General features: G+C 46.5%; 1 protein-coding gene across 1 annotated transcript in view; it reads left to right on the plus strand.

Moving 5' to 3' along the window:
• Positions 1-15338, plus strand: part of NPHS1 (NPHS1 adhesion molecule, nephrin) — a 234143-nt gene that overhangs the window by 104021 nt on the left and 114784 nt on the right. The gene's annotated exons all lie outside the window — the stretch shown is intronic.

The following is a 15338-nucleotide window of genomic DNA, read 5'->3' on the forward strand; positions in this document are numbered from 1 at the left end:
GTACTGTGCAGTGTATATATACAGAATAATACAGATACTGAGGAATACACCCAGTATACAGGACAGGAGAAGTGGTACTGTGCAGTGTGTATATACAGAATAATACAGATACTGAGGATTACACCCAGTATACAGGACAGGAGAAGTGGTACTGTGCAGTGTATATATACAGAATAATACCGAGGATTACACCCAGTATACAGGACAGGAGAAGTGCTACTGTGCAGTGTATATATACAGAATAATACAGATACTGAGGATTACACCCAGTATACAGGACAGGAGAAGTGGTACTGTGCAGTGTATATATACAGAATAATACAGATACTGAGGATTACACCCAGTATACAAGACAGGAGAAGTGATACTGTGCAGTGTGTATATACAGAATAATACAGACACTGAGGATTACACCCAGTATACAGGACACGGGTAGTGGTACTGTGCAGTGTATATATACAGAATAATACAGTTACTGAGGATTACACCCAGTATACAGGACAGGAGAAGTGGTAGTGTGCAGTGTATATATACAGAATAATACAGGTACTGAGGATTACACCCAGTATACAGGACAGGAGGAGTGGTACTGTGCAGTGTAAATATACAGAATAATACAGGTACTGAGGATTACACCCAGTATACAGGACAGGAGAAGTGGTACTGTGCAGTGTATATATACAGAATAATACAGACACTGAGGATTACACCCAGTATACAGGACAGGAGAAGTGGTACTGTGCAGTGTATATATACAGAATAATACAGACACTGAGGATTACACCCAGTATACAGGACAGGAGAAGTGGTACTGTGCACTGTATATATACAGAATAATACAGATACTGAGGATTACACCCAGTATACAGGACAGGAGGAGTGGTACTGTGCAGTGTATATATACAGAATAATACAGGTACTGAGGATTACACCCAGTATACAGGACAGGAGAAGTGGTACTGTGCAGTGTATATATACAGAATAATACAGACACTGAGGATTACACCCAGTATACAGGACAGGAGAAGTGGTACTGTGCAGTGTATATATACAGAATAATACAGACACTGAGGATTACACCCAGTATACAGGACAGGAGAAGTGGTACTGTGCACTGTATATATACAGAATAATACAGATACTGAGGATTACACCCAGTATACAGGACAGGAGAAGTGGTACTGTGCAGTGTATATATACAGAATAATACAGACACTGAGGATTACACCCAGTATACAGGACAGGAGAAGTGGTACTGTGCACTGTATATATACAGAATAATACAGACACTGAGGATTACACCCAGTATACAGGACAGGAGGAGTGGTACAGTGCAGTGTATATATACAGAATAATACAGGTACTGAGGATTACACCCAGTATACAGGACAGGAGAAGTGGTACTGTGCAGTGTATATATACAGAATAATACAGACACTGAGGATTACACCCAGTATACAGGACAGGAGAAGTGGCACTGTGCAGTGTATATATACAGAATAATACAGACACTGAGGATTACACCCAGTATACAGGACAGGAGAAGTGGTACTGTGCAGTGTATATATACAGAATAATACAGACACTTAGGATTACAACCAGTATACAGGACAGGAGAAGTGTACTGTGCAGTGTATATATACAGAATAATACAGATACTGAGGATTACACCCAGTATACAGGACAGGAGAAGTGGTACTGTGCAGTGTATATATACAGAATATTACAGATACTGAGGATTACACCCAGTATACAGGACAGGGGAAGTGGTACTGTGCAGTGTATATATACAGAATAATACAGATACTGAGGATTACACCCAGTATACAGGACAGGGGAAGTGGTACTGTGCAGTGTATATATACAGAATAATACAGGTACTGAGGATTACACCCAGTATACAGGACAGGAGAAGTGGTACTGTGCAGTGTATATATACAGAACAATACAGATACTGAGGATTACACCCAGTATACAGGACAGGAGAAGTGGTACTGTGCAGTGTATATATACAGAATAATACCGAGGACTACACCCAGTATACAGGACAGGAGAAGTGGTACTGTGCAGTGTATATATACAGAATAATACAGGTACTGAGGATTACACCCAGTATACAGGACAGGAGAAGTGGTACTGTGCAGTGTATATACAGAATAATACAGATACTGAGGATTACACCCAGTATACAGGACAGGAGAAGTGGTACTGTGCAGTGTATATATACAGAATAATACAGACACTGAGGATTACACCCAGTATACAGGACAGGAGAAGTGGTACTGTGCAGTGTATATATACAGAATAATACCGAGGACTACACACTGTATACAGGACAGGAGAAGTGGTACTGTGCAGTGTATATATACAGAATAATACAGGTACTGAGGATTACACCCAGTATACAGGACAGGAGAAGTGGTACTGTGCAGTGCATATATACAGAATAATACAGGTACTGAGGATTACACCCAGTATACAGGACAGGAGAAGTTGTACTGTGCAGTGTATATATACAGAACAATACAGATACTGTGGATTACACCCAGTATACAGGACAGGAGAAGTGGTACTGTGCAGTGTATATAAACAGAATAATACAGATACTGAGCATTACACCCAGTATACAGGACAGGAGAAGTGGTACTGTGCAGTGTATATATACAGAATAAGACAGACACTGAGGATTACACCCAGTATACAGGACAGGAGAAGTGGTACTGTGCAGTGTATATATACAGAACAATACAGATACTGTGGATTACACCCAGTATACAGGACAGGAGAAGTGGTACTGTGCAGTGTATATATACAGAATAATACAGATACTGAGCATTACACCCAGTATACAGGACAGGAGGAGTGGTACTGTGCAGTGTATATATTCAGAATAATACAGACACTGAGGATTACACCCAGTATACAGGACAGGAGAAGTGGTACTGTGCAGTGTGTATACACAGAAGAATACAGGTACTGAGGATTACACCCAGTATACAGGACAGGAGAAGTGGTACTGTGCAGTGTATATATACAGAATAATACAGATACTTAGGATTACACCCAGTATACAGGACAGGAGAAGTGGTACTGTGCAGTGTATATATACAGAATAATACAGATACTGAGGATTACACCCAGTATACAGGACAGGAGAAGTGGTAGTGTGTAGTGTATATATACAGAATAATACAGACACTGAGGATTACACCCAGTATAGAGGACAGGAGAAGTGGTGCTGTGCAGTGTATATATACAGAATAATACAGATACTGAGGATTACACCCAGTATACAGGACAGGAGAAGTGGTACTGTGCAGTGTATATATACAGAATAATACAGATACTGAGGATTACACCCAGTATACAGGACAGGAGAAGGGGAACTGTGCAGTGTATATATACAGAATAATACAGATACTGAAGATTACACCCAGTATACAGGACAGGAGAAGTGGTACTGTGCAGTGTATATATACAGAATATTACCGAGGATTACACCCAGTATACAGGACAGGAGAAGTGGTACTGTGCAGTGTATATATACAGAACAATACAGATACTGTGGATTACACCCAGTATACAGGACAGGAGAAGTGGTACTGTGCAGTGTATATATACAGAATAATACAGATACCGAGGATTACACCCAGTATACAGGACAGGAGAAGTGGTACTGTGCAGTGTATATATACAGAATAATACAGATACTGAGGATTACAACCAGTATACAGGACAGGAGAAGTGGTACTGTGCAGTGTATATATACAGAATAATACAGATACTGAGGATTACACCCAGTATACAGGACAGGAGAAGTGGTACTGTGCAGTGTATATATACAAAATAATACAGACACTGAGGATTACACCCAGTATACAGGACAGGAGAAGTGGAACTGTGCAGTGTATATATACAGAATAATATATGTACTGAGGATTAGACCCAGTATACAGGACAGCAGAAGTGGTACTGTGCAGTGTATATATACAGAATAATATATGTACTGAGGATTACACCCAGTATACAGGACAGGAGAATTGGCACTGTGCAGTGTATATATACAGAATAATACAGATACTGAGGATTACACCCAGTATACAGGACAGGAGAATTGGCACTGTGCAGTGTATATATACAGAATAATACAGGTACTGAGGATTACACCCAGTATACAGGACAGGAGAAGTGGTACTGTGCAGTGTGTATATACAGAATAATACAGATACTGCGGATTGCACCCAGTATACAGGACTGGAGAAGTGGAACTGTGCAGTGTATATATACAGAATAATACAGATACTGAGGATTACACCCAGTATACAGGACAGGAGGAGTGGTACTGTGCAGTGTATATATACAGAATAATACAGATACTGAGGATTACACCCAGTTTACAGGACAGGAGAAGTGGTACTGTGTAGTGTATATATACAGAATAATACAGGTACTGAGGATTACACCCAGTATACAGGACAGGAGAAGTGGTACTGTGCAGTGTATATATACACAGAATAATACAGATACTGAGGATTACACCCAGTTTACAGGACAGGAGAAGTGGTACTGTGTAGTGTATATATACAGAATAATACATGTACTGAGGATTACACCCAGTATACAGGACAGGAGAAGTGGTACTGTGCAGTGTATATATACAGAATAATACAGATACTGAGGATTACACCCAGTATAAAGGACAGGAGAAGTGGTACTGTGCAGTGTATATATACAGAATAATACAGATACTGAGGATTACACCCAGTATACAGGACAGGAGAAGTGGTACTGTGCAGTGTATATATACAGAATAATACAGACACTGAGGATTACACCCAGTATACAGGACAGGAGAAGTGGTACTGTGCAGTGTATATATACAGAATAATACAGACACTGAGGATTACACCCAGTATACAGGACAGGAGAAGTGGTACTGTGCAGTGTATATATACAGAATAATACAGACACTGAGGATTACACCCAGTATACAGGACAGGAGAAGTGGTACTGTGCAGTGTATATATACAGAATAATACAGACACTGAGGATTACACCCAGTATACAGGACAGGAGAAGTGGCACTGTGCAGTGTATATATACAGAATAATACAGACACTGAGGATTACACCCAGTATACAGGACAGGAGAAGTGGTACTGTGCAGTGTATATATACAGAATAATACAGATACTGAGGATTACACCCAGTATACAGGACAGGAGAAGTGGTACTGTGCAGTGTGTATATACAGAATAATACAGATACTGAGGATTACACCCAGTATACAGGACAGGAGAAGTGGTACTGTGCAGTGTATATATACAGAATAATACAGATACTGAGGATTACACCCAGTATACAGGACAGGAGAAGTGGTACTGTGCAGTGTATATATACAGAATAATACAGATACTGAGGATTACACCCAGTATACAGGAGAGGAGAAGTGGTACTGTGCAGTGTATATATACAGAATAATACAGACACTGAGGATTACACCCAGTTTACAGGACAGGAGAAGTGGTACTGTGTAGTGTATATATACAGAATAATACATGTACTGAGGATTACACCCAGTATACAGGACAGGAGAAGTGGTACTGTGCAGTGTATATATACAGAATAATACAGATACTGAGGATTACACCCAGTATAAAGGACAGGAGAAGTGGTACTGTGCAGTGTATATATACAGAATAATACAGATACTGAGGATTACACCCAGTATACAGGACAGGAGAAGTGGTACTGTGCAGTGTATATATACAGAATAATACAGACACTGAGGATTACACCCAGTATACAGGACAGGAGAAGTGGTACTGTGCAGTGTATATATACAGAATAATACAGACACTGAGGATTACACCCAGTATACAGGACAGGAGAAGTGGTACTGTGCAGTGTATATATACAGAATAATACAGACACTGAGGATTACACCCAGTATACAGGACAGGAGAAGTGGTACTGTGCAGTGTATATATACAGAATAATACAGACACTGAGGATTACACCCAGTATACAGGACAGGAGAAGTGGCACTGTGCAGTGTATATATACAGAATAATACAGACACTGAGGATTACACCCAGTATACAGGACAGGAGAAGTGGTACTGTGCAGTGTATATATACAGAATAATACAGATACTGAGGATTACACCCAGTATACAGGACAGGAGAAGTGGTACTGTGCAGTGTGTATATACAGAATAATACAGATACTGAGGATTACACCCAGTATACAGGACACGGGTAGTGGTACTGTGCAGTGTATATATACTATAAGATGAGCTATGGCATGGTCCTTGCATTATATAGGAGACGTGGCACTGTGCGGAGTCTATAATTCACATGAGGCGCCTTCTATAATAACATTTTCATGGTGCTGGTGATAAATCTGTCCTTTCTATTGAGGAATGAGCAATTTGCGGCTGGATTAATTATCACATTTTTTTAGGTAATGATTTCCTGCCAATAGTGGATTCCCCCCTTCACCTGCCCCTGTGCAGCGCCTGATCCGCACCTGTCTCCCCCCCATCACTAGCCCCCCATCATCAGGCGCTGGATGTTACTGACTGCTGAGCTGCGCAAACTTTCCAGTAAAAACTCCATTGGAATTACAATGACGGCGGCGCAGGCAGCAAAGTGCGACCAAACACAAGGGGGGAGGGGGCGGCTGCAGGAAAGAGGGGAGGGGGCGGCTGCAGGGAAGAGGGGAGGGGGCGGCTGCAGGACCACGCCACCAGCAGATAACATTCAGACACACGTTATAGAATTGACATCATTTAATTTTTTTGTATTAACATTTCCCTATTCTTTGAGTTTGAAGATATTTGTGTCAGATTCTGTTTATATTTTTAAGAATTATGGTTTAAAATGTATCAATTAGAAGATCAGGGACAGGTGGGGGGGGGGCAGAATGGTCTATTTGGCCCATATAAGAAGTGTGCAGACCCATTAGAGACCCATGATAGTTGGGGGCCGCGGTGGAGATTTTGCATTGGGTCCTTTTGGGATGAGACCCTTTCTATAGGGGCTGTTAGGGAATTCTATGGTGATGGAAAAGGGGTTTCCTATTTGGTTATTGAATACTTATTGCAAGACCCCGAACATAGGACTGGTAACATGAAGATGCTCCAACATCCCAGGAGTGCAAACCTGAGGAATGATGACATTATCATAGAAATGATATGACATCACTCAACTGAAAGCCTAGGGATTAATGATGACATCATCAGGCAAGTGGTATGACATCACTCAACTCAAATGCGAAGAACTAATGACATCATCACACAACTGCTATGACATCACTTTCTTTAAAATCTAAGGACTGGTGACATCATCATGGAAGTGATATGACATCACTCAACTCAAAGCCTAAGGATTAATGATGACATCATCAGGCAAGTGGTATGACATCACTCAACTCAAATGCTAAGAACACATGATATTATAGCACGAGTACTATGACATCATCATGAAAATGATATGACATCACTTTCTTCAAAATCTAAGGTCTGGTGACATCATCATGCTAGTGCTATGACATAACACAAGTACTATGACATTTTCATGGAAGTGCTATGACATCACTCAACTCAAATGCTAAGGACTAGTGACATCATCACACAAGTACTATGACATCATTATTTAGGTGCTATGACATCACTCAACTCAAATGCTAAGAATTAGTGACATCATCACACACGTACTATGACATCATTTTCTCCAAAATCTAAGGACTGGTGACATCATCATGCTAGTGCTATGACATTACTCAAATGCTAAGAACTAGTGACATCATCACACAAGTGCTATGACATCATAATGGAAGTGCTATGAGATCACTCAACGCGAACTAGTATTAATATCATCTTGCAAGTGCTATGACATCACTTTCTTTAAAATCTATGAACTGGTGACATCATCATGCTAGTGCTATGACATTACTCTACTCAAAAGCTGAGGATTAGTGACATCATCATGAAAATGCTATTATGACATCACTCAGGAAAAGCTGAGGATTGCTGATAACAGTGCAACGGCTATGACATCACTGGACTCAAAAGCTGATAACTAGTGACATCATCGTGCAAGTGCTTTGACATCACTCAACTCAAATCCTAAGAACTAGTGACATCATCATTCAAGTTCTATGACATCACTTTCTTTAAAATGTCAGGACTGGTGACATCATCATGATCGTGCTGTGACATCACTCAAATGAGGTTTAGTAACTGCACTCAAATGAAAAGCTGAGTATTGGTGACATCATCATGCAACTGATATGACATCACTGAACTCAAAAGCTAAGGACTAATGACATCATCGTGCAAGTGCTATGACATCACTCAACTCCAATGATTAGTACTAGTGACATTTCACAAGTGCTATGACATCACTTTCTGTAAAATGTGAGGACTGGTGACATCATCATGATACTGCTATGACATCACATGAATCAAACGTTGTGGATTAATGACATGATCCAGCAACTGCTATGACATCACTCAACTCAAATGCTAATAAGCAGTGACATCATCACCCAAATGTTATGACATCACCTTTTTTGAAAAAAGCTGTAGACTGGTGACATCATCATGATAGTGCTATGACATCACTCTTAGGAAAAGCTGAGCATTGGTGACATCATCATGATAGTGCTATGACATCACTCTTAGGAAAAGCTGAGCATTGGTGACATCATCATGCAAATGCTATAACATCACCTTTTTTGAAAAAAGCTGTAGACTGGTGACATCATCATGATAGTGCTATGACATCACTCTTAGGAAAAGCTGAGGTTCTGTTGATCATGCAGCTGCTATGACATCACTGGACTCCAAAGTTATGGAGTGATGACATCATCATGTAAGTGCTATGACATCACTCAATCAAAAGTTGAGGGTTGGTGACATCATTTTGCAGGCACAATGTCAGCATTCAGCGTAATAATGCCGGCTCTGCTTCTAGTCCTTCTCTAGGCTCACAGCCACGTGTGCCATGTCGGCCCTTCTGGGCACTGGCTGTAGTGCCCCTCCACCACCTATAAGATGGCAGTATTATATTATCATTCTAGGGGTTTTGGTCCTTAAAGATCCTCTAGGTTACTCATTAGTCAGGATGACCTTCCTGCTCCAGGCACCATCACTTTTTCCCCTAAAGCTCTTTGGGCCCATTGGGTCAAAAAGAAGCCAAATGGGTCATCTGGTTCCGAGACCCCGCTCAATCATATGGGGCCCATGACTCTTCTGGCTTTGAGACCCCATTCCTTCCTGAGCTGAGGGCCCATTGCAGGAGGGGAGACACACCCTGGAGAGTGATATGGGGCCCATGACTCTTCTGGCCCTGAGACCCCCCCTCTTTCTTGACTTGAGGGCCCATAACGGGAGGGGTGTCACATTCTGGAGCGTGATATGGGGCCCATGACTCTTCTGGGTCTGAGATTCTACTCTTTCCTGAGCTTAGGGTCCATAGCGGTAGAGTAATATGGGGTCCATGACTCTTCTGGCCCTGAGACTCCCCTCTTTCCTGAGCTGCGGGCCCATAGCGGTAGAGTATTATGTGGTCCATGACTCTTCTGGCTCTGAGACTCCCCTCTTTCCTGAGCTGAGGGCCCATAGCGTAGCGGTAGAGTATTATGTGGTCCATGACTCTTCTGGCTCTGAGACTCCCCTCTTTCCTGAGCTGCGGGCCCATATCGGTAGAGTATTATGTGGTCCATGACTCTTCTGGCTCTGAGACTCCCCCTCTTTCCTGAGCTGAGGGCCCATGTCGGTAGAGTATTACGTGGTCCATGACTCTTCTGGCCCTTCCTGAGCTGCGGGCCCATAGCGTAGCGGTAGAGTATTACGTGGTCCATGACTCTTCTGGCCCTTCCTGAGCTGCGGGCCCATAGCGTAGTGGTAGAGTATTATGTGGTCCATGACTCTTCTGGCTCTGAGACTCCCCTCTTTCCTGAGCTGAGGGCCCATATCGGTAGAGTATTATGTGGTCCATGACTCTTCTGGCTCTGGGACTCCCCTCTTTCCTGAGCTGAGGGCCCATATCGGTAGAGTAATATGTGGTCCATGACTCTTCTGGCCCTGAGACCCCCTCTTTCCTGAGCTGAGGGCCCATAGCGGATGAGTATTATGTGGTCCATGACTCTTCTGGCCCTGAGACCCCCTCTTTCTTGAGCTGAGGGCCCATATCGGTAGAGTAATATGGGGTCCATGACTCTTCTGGCTCTGAGACTCCCCTCTTTCCTGAGCTGAGGGCCCATATCGGTAGAGTATTATGTGGTCCATGACTCTTCTGGCTCTGAGACTCCCCCACTTTCCTGAGCTGAGGGCCCATATCGGTAGAGTATTACGTGGTCCATGACTCTTCCGGCCCTTCCTGAGCTGCGGGCCCATAGCGTAGCGGTAGAGTATTACGTGGTCCATGACTCTTCTGGCCCTTCCTGAGCTGCGGGCCCATAGCGTAGCGGTAGAGTATTATGTGGTCCATGACTCTTCTGGCTCTGAGACTCCCCTCTTTCCTGAGCTGAGGGCCCATATCGGTAGAGTATTATGTGGTCCATGACTCTTCTGGCTCTGAGACTCCCCTCTTTCCTGAGCTGAGGGCCCATATCGGTAGAGTAATATGTGGTCCATGACTCTTCTGGCCCTGAGACCCCCACTTTCCTGAGCTGAGGGCCCATAGCGGAAGAGTATTATGTGGTCCATGACTCTTCTGGCCCTGAGACCCCCTCTTTCTTGAGCTGAGGGCCCATATCGGTAGAGTAATATGGGGTCCATGACTCTTCTGGCTCTGAGACTCCCCTCTTTCCTGAGCTGAGGGCCCATATCGGTAGAGTAATATGTGGTCCATGACTCTTCTGGCCCTGAGACACCCTCTTTCCTGAGCTGAGGGCCCATATCGGTAGAGTAGTATGGGGCCCATGACTCTTCTGGCTCTGAGACTCCCCTCTTTCCTGAGCTGAGGGCCCATATCGGTAGAGTAATATGGGGTCCATGACTCTTCTGGCTCTGAGACTCCCCTCTTTCCTGAGCTGAGGGCCCATATCGGTAGAGTAATATGTGGTCCATGACTCTTCTGGCTCTGAGACTCCCCTCTTTCCTGAGTTGAGGGCCCATATCGGTAGAGTAGTATGGGGCCCATGACTCTTCTGGCTCTGAGACTCCCCTCTTTCCTGAGCTGAGGGCCCATATCGGTAGAGTAATATGGGGTCCATGACTCTTCTGGCCCTGAGACCCCCTCTTTCCTGAGCTGAGGGCCCATATCGGTAGAGTAGTATGGGGCCCATGACTCTTCTGGTCCTGAGACCCCCTCTTTCCTGACCTGAGGGCCCATAGCGGTAGAGTAATATGGGGTCCATGACTTTTCTGGCTCTGAAAACCCGCTCTTTCCTGACCTGAGGGTCCATAGCGGGAGGGGAGTCCTACCCTGGAGAGTGATATGGGGCCCCTGACGTGTGTTCCTAGGAGCCCGCTCTCGGCCCCGGAGTTGATCCCATCCTGCAGTCTTGGTTCAGTGACACTTATTGTTCTGGGCTTTTCCTCGGCGTCGGCTCCGGCGCTGGCAATGTTCCCCTGGAGCGAGATCTCGCAGTGCGATAGCGGAGAAGTATAAATACGGCGGTGATCGGTGGCGCGGCTGCCGCAGCGATATCTAATTCTGTCCTGTGAATGGTGCAGCTGTGTCTGATGTGCGGAGAGCTCGGCTGCAGCTGCGCCATCTCATCGGGCACTCGCTCGTTACCTCTCGCACAATCTGCTGCCCTCAGCACAATCCGCGATATTGGGTTTACAGGAGGAAAAAGAGCTGAGCGCGATCCTCCTTAACCCCTGAGCCGCCGGTCCCTGCGCTGACGGATGGACGTGGCAGGACAATCTATTTACAGAGCAGGGATCTTAGGTCAGCAGTGGCCACTGCAGCAACCGGACGCCAAGCTGCGCTGCATAGCAACAGCCGCCGCGGCGGCCCGGAGTTGCTAGGTGGCATGTATAATTTATAGAAGCTTCTATATAGAGGGATGTTCATGGATCCCCCATAGATTGCGGACAACGAGGCAGCAGCGCTCACTTTTAGGCTCCACTCACGGCTCATTTTTACTTTATTCTCATTGCATGCACCAGAAAGCTCTGGATGAGCATGACAACTATATCCAGGAGACATCAGACCAGCCTCTATCAGAGACCTCAGACCAGCCCCTATCAGAGACCTCAGACCAGCCCCTATCAAAGACCTCAGACCAGCCCCAATCAGAGACCTCAGACCAGCCCCTATCAAAGACCTCAGACCAGCCCATATCAAGAGACCTCAGACCAGCCCCTATCAAAGACCTCAGACCAGCCCCTATCAGAGCCCTCAGACCAGCCCCTATCAGAGACTTCAGACCAGCCCCTATCAAAGACCTCAGACCAGCCCCTATCAGAGACCTCAGACCAGCCCCTATCAGAGACCTCAGACCAGCCCCTATCAAAGACCTCAGACCAGCCCCTATCAGAGCCCTCAGACCAGCCCCTATCAAAGACCTCAGACAAGCCCCTATCAGAGACCTCAGACCAGCCCCTATCAGAGCCCTCAGACCAGCCCCTATCAAAGACCTCAGACAAGCCCCTATCAGAGACCTCAGACCAGCCCCTATGAAAGACCTCAGACCAGCCCCAATCAGAGACCTCAGACCAGCCCCTATCAAAGACCTCAGACCAGCCCTTATCAGAGACCTCAGACCAGCCCCTAACAGAGACCTGAGACCAGCACCTATCAGAGACCTCAGACCAGCCCCTATCAGAGACTTCAGACCTGACCCTATCAGAGACCTCAGACCAGCCCCTATCAAAGACCTCAAACCTGACCCTATCAGAGGCCTCAGACCAGCCCCTATCAGAGACCTCAGACCAGCCCCTATCAAAGACCTGAGACCAGCACCTATCAGAGACCTCAGACCAGCCCCTATCAGAGACCTCAGACCTGACCCTATCAAAGACCTGAGACCAGCACCTATCAGAGACCTCAGACCAGCACCTATCAGAGACCTCAGACCAGCCCCTATCAGAGACGTCAGACCAGCCCCTATCAGAGACCTCAGACCAGCCCCAATCAGAGACCTCAGACCAGCCCCTATCAAAGACCTCAGACGAGCCCCTATCAGAGACCTCAGAGCAGCCCCAATCAGAGACCTCAGACCAGCCCCTATCAAAGACCTCAGACGAGCCCCTATCAGAGACGTCAGACCAGCCTCTATCAAAGACCTTAGACCAGACCCTATCAAAGACCTCAGACCAGCCCCTAAAAGAGACCTCAGACCAGCCCCTATCAAAGACCTCAGACCAGACCCTTTCAAAGACCTCAGACCAGTCCCTATTAGAGACCTCAGACCAGCCCCTATTAGAGACCTCAGACCAGCCCCTATCAGAGACCTCAGACCAGCACCTATCAAAGACATCAGACCAGCCCCTATCAGAGTTCTCAGACCAGCCCCTATCAGAGACCTCAGACCAGCCCCTATCAGATATCACAGACCAGCCCCTACCAAAGACCTGAGACCAGCCCATATCAAAGACCTCAGACCAGCCCATATCAAAGACCTCAGACCAGCCCCTATCAGAGACCTCAGACCAGCCCCTATCAGAGACCTCAGACCAGCCCCTATCAGAGACCTCAGACCAGCCCCTATCAGAGACCTAAGACCAGCCTCTATCAAAGACCCCAGACCAGCCCCTATCAGAGGTCTCAGACCAGCCCCTATGAAAGACCTCAGACCAGCCCCTATCAGAGACCTCAGACCAGCCCCTATCAGAAACCTCAGAACAGCCGCTATCAGAGACCTCAGACCAGCCCGTACCAAAGACTTCAGACCAGCCCCTATCAGAGACCTCAGACCAGCCCCTACCAAAGACCTCAGACCAGCCCCTATCAAAGACATCAGACAAGCCCCTATCAGAGACCTCAGACCAGCCCCTATAAAAGACTTTAGACCAGCCCCTATCAGAGACCTCAGACCAGCCCCTATCAGAGACCTCAGACCAGCCCCTACTAAAGACCTCAGACCAGCCCCTAACAGAGACCTGAGACCAGCCCTTATCAGAGACCTCAGACCAGCCCCTATCAGAGACCTCAGACCAGCCCCTATCAGAGACTTCAGACCAGCCCCTATCAGAGACCTCAGACCAGCCACTATCAAAGACCTCAGACCAGCCCCTATCAGAGATACCAGACCAGCCCCAATCAGAGACCTCAGACCAGCCCCTATCAGAGACCTCAGACCAGACCTTATCAGAGACCTCAGACCAGCCCCTATCAGAGACCTCAGACCAGCCCCTATCAGAGACCTCAGACCAACCCCTATCAGAGACCTCAGACCAGCCCCTATCAGAGACCTCAGAGCAGCCCCTATCAGAGACCTCAGACCAGCCCCTATCAGAGACCTCAGACCAGCCCCTATCAGAGATCTCAGACCAGCCCCTATCAAAGACCTCAGACCAGCCCCTCTCAGAGACCTCAGACCAGCCCCCACCAAAAACCTTAGACCAGCCCCTATTAAAGACCTCAGACCAGCCCCTATCAGAGACCTCAGACCAGCCCCTATCAGAGACCTCAGACCAGCCCCTATCAAAGACCTCAGACCAGCCCCAATCAGAGACCTCAGACCAGCCTCAATCAGAGACCTCAGACCAGCCCCTATCAGAGACCTCAGACCAGCCCCTGTCAGAGACGTCAGACCAGCCCCTATCAGAGACCTCAGACCAGCCCCTATCAGAGACCTCAGACCAGCCCCTATCAGAGCCCTCAGACCAGCCCCTATCAGAGACCTCAGACCAGCCCCTATCAGAGACCCCATACCAGCCCCTATCAGAGACCTCAGACCAGTCCCTATCAGAGCCCTCAGACCAGTCCCTATCAGAGCCCTCAGACCAGTCCCTATCAGAGCCCTCAGACCAGTCCCTATCAGAGACCTCAGACCAGCCCCTATCAGAGACCTCAGGCCAGCCCCTATCAGAGACCTCAAACCTGACCCTATCAAAGACCTCAGACCAGCCCCTATCAGAGACCTCAGACCAGCACCTCTCAAAGACCTCAGAGCAGCCCCTATCAGAGACCTCAGACCAGCCCCTCTCAGAGCCCTCAGACCAGCCTCTTTCCCAGTGTCTATTGCTCCAGTTCTCGGTCGCCTTCTCTCTATGGGAGCGACTATAAAGCCTCCATTGCAGTGACACACGGGACATGACCAGACGCATTTCGCGGCTGCAGGTAATTCCATCTGTCGCCCCCTCCGCAGTGCAGCCTTCGCCTCCGCTCCCTGTGATGTTGTGTACATAGAGGAGGATCAAGGCATTAAGGC

Source organism: Anomaloglossus baeobatrachus, chromosome 11 (genome assembly GCF_048569485.1).
Source record: "Anomaloglossus baeobatrachus isolate aAnoBae1 chromosome 11, aAnoBae1.hap1, whole genome shotgun sequence".
Taxonomy (NCBI): Eukaryota; Metazoa; Chordata; class Amphibia; order Anura; family Aromobatidae; genus Anomaloglossus; species Anomaloglossus baeobatrachus.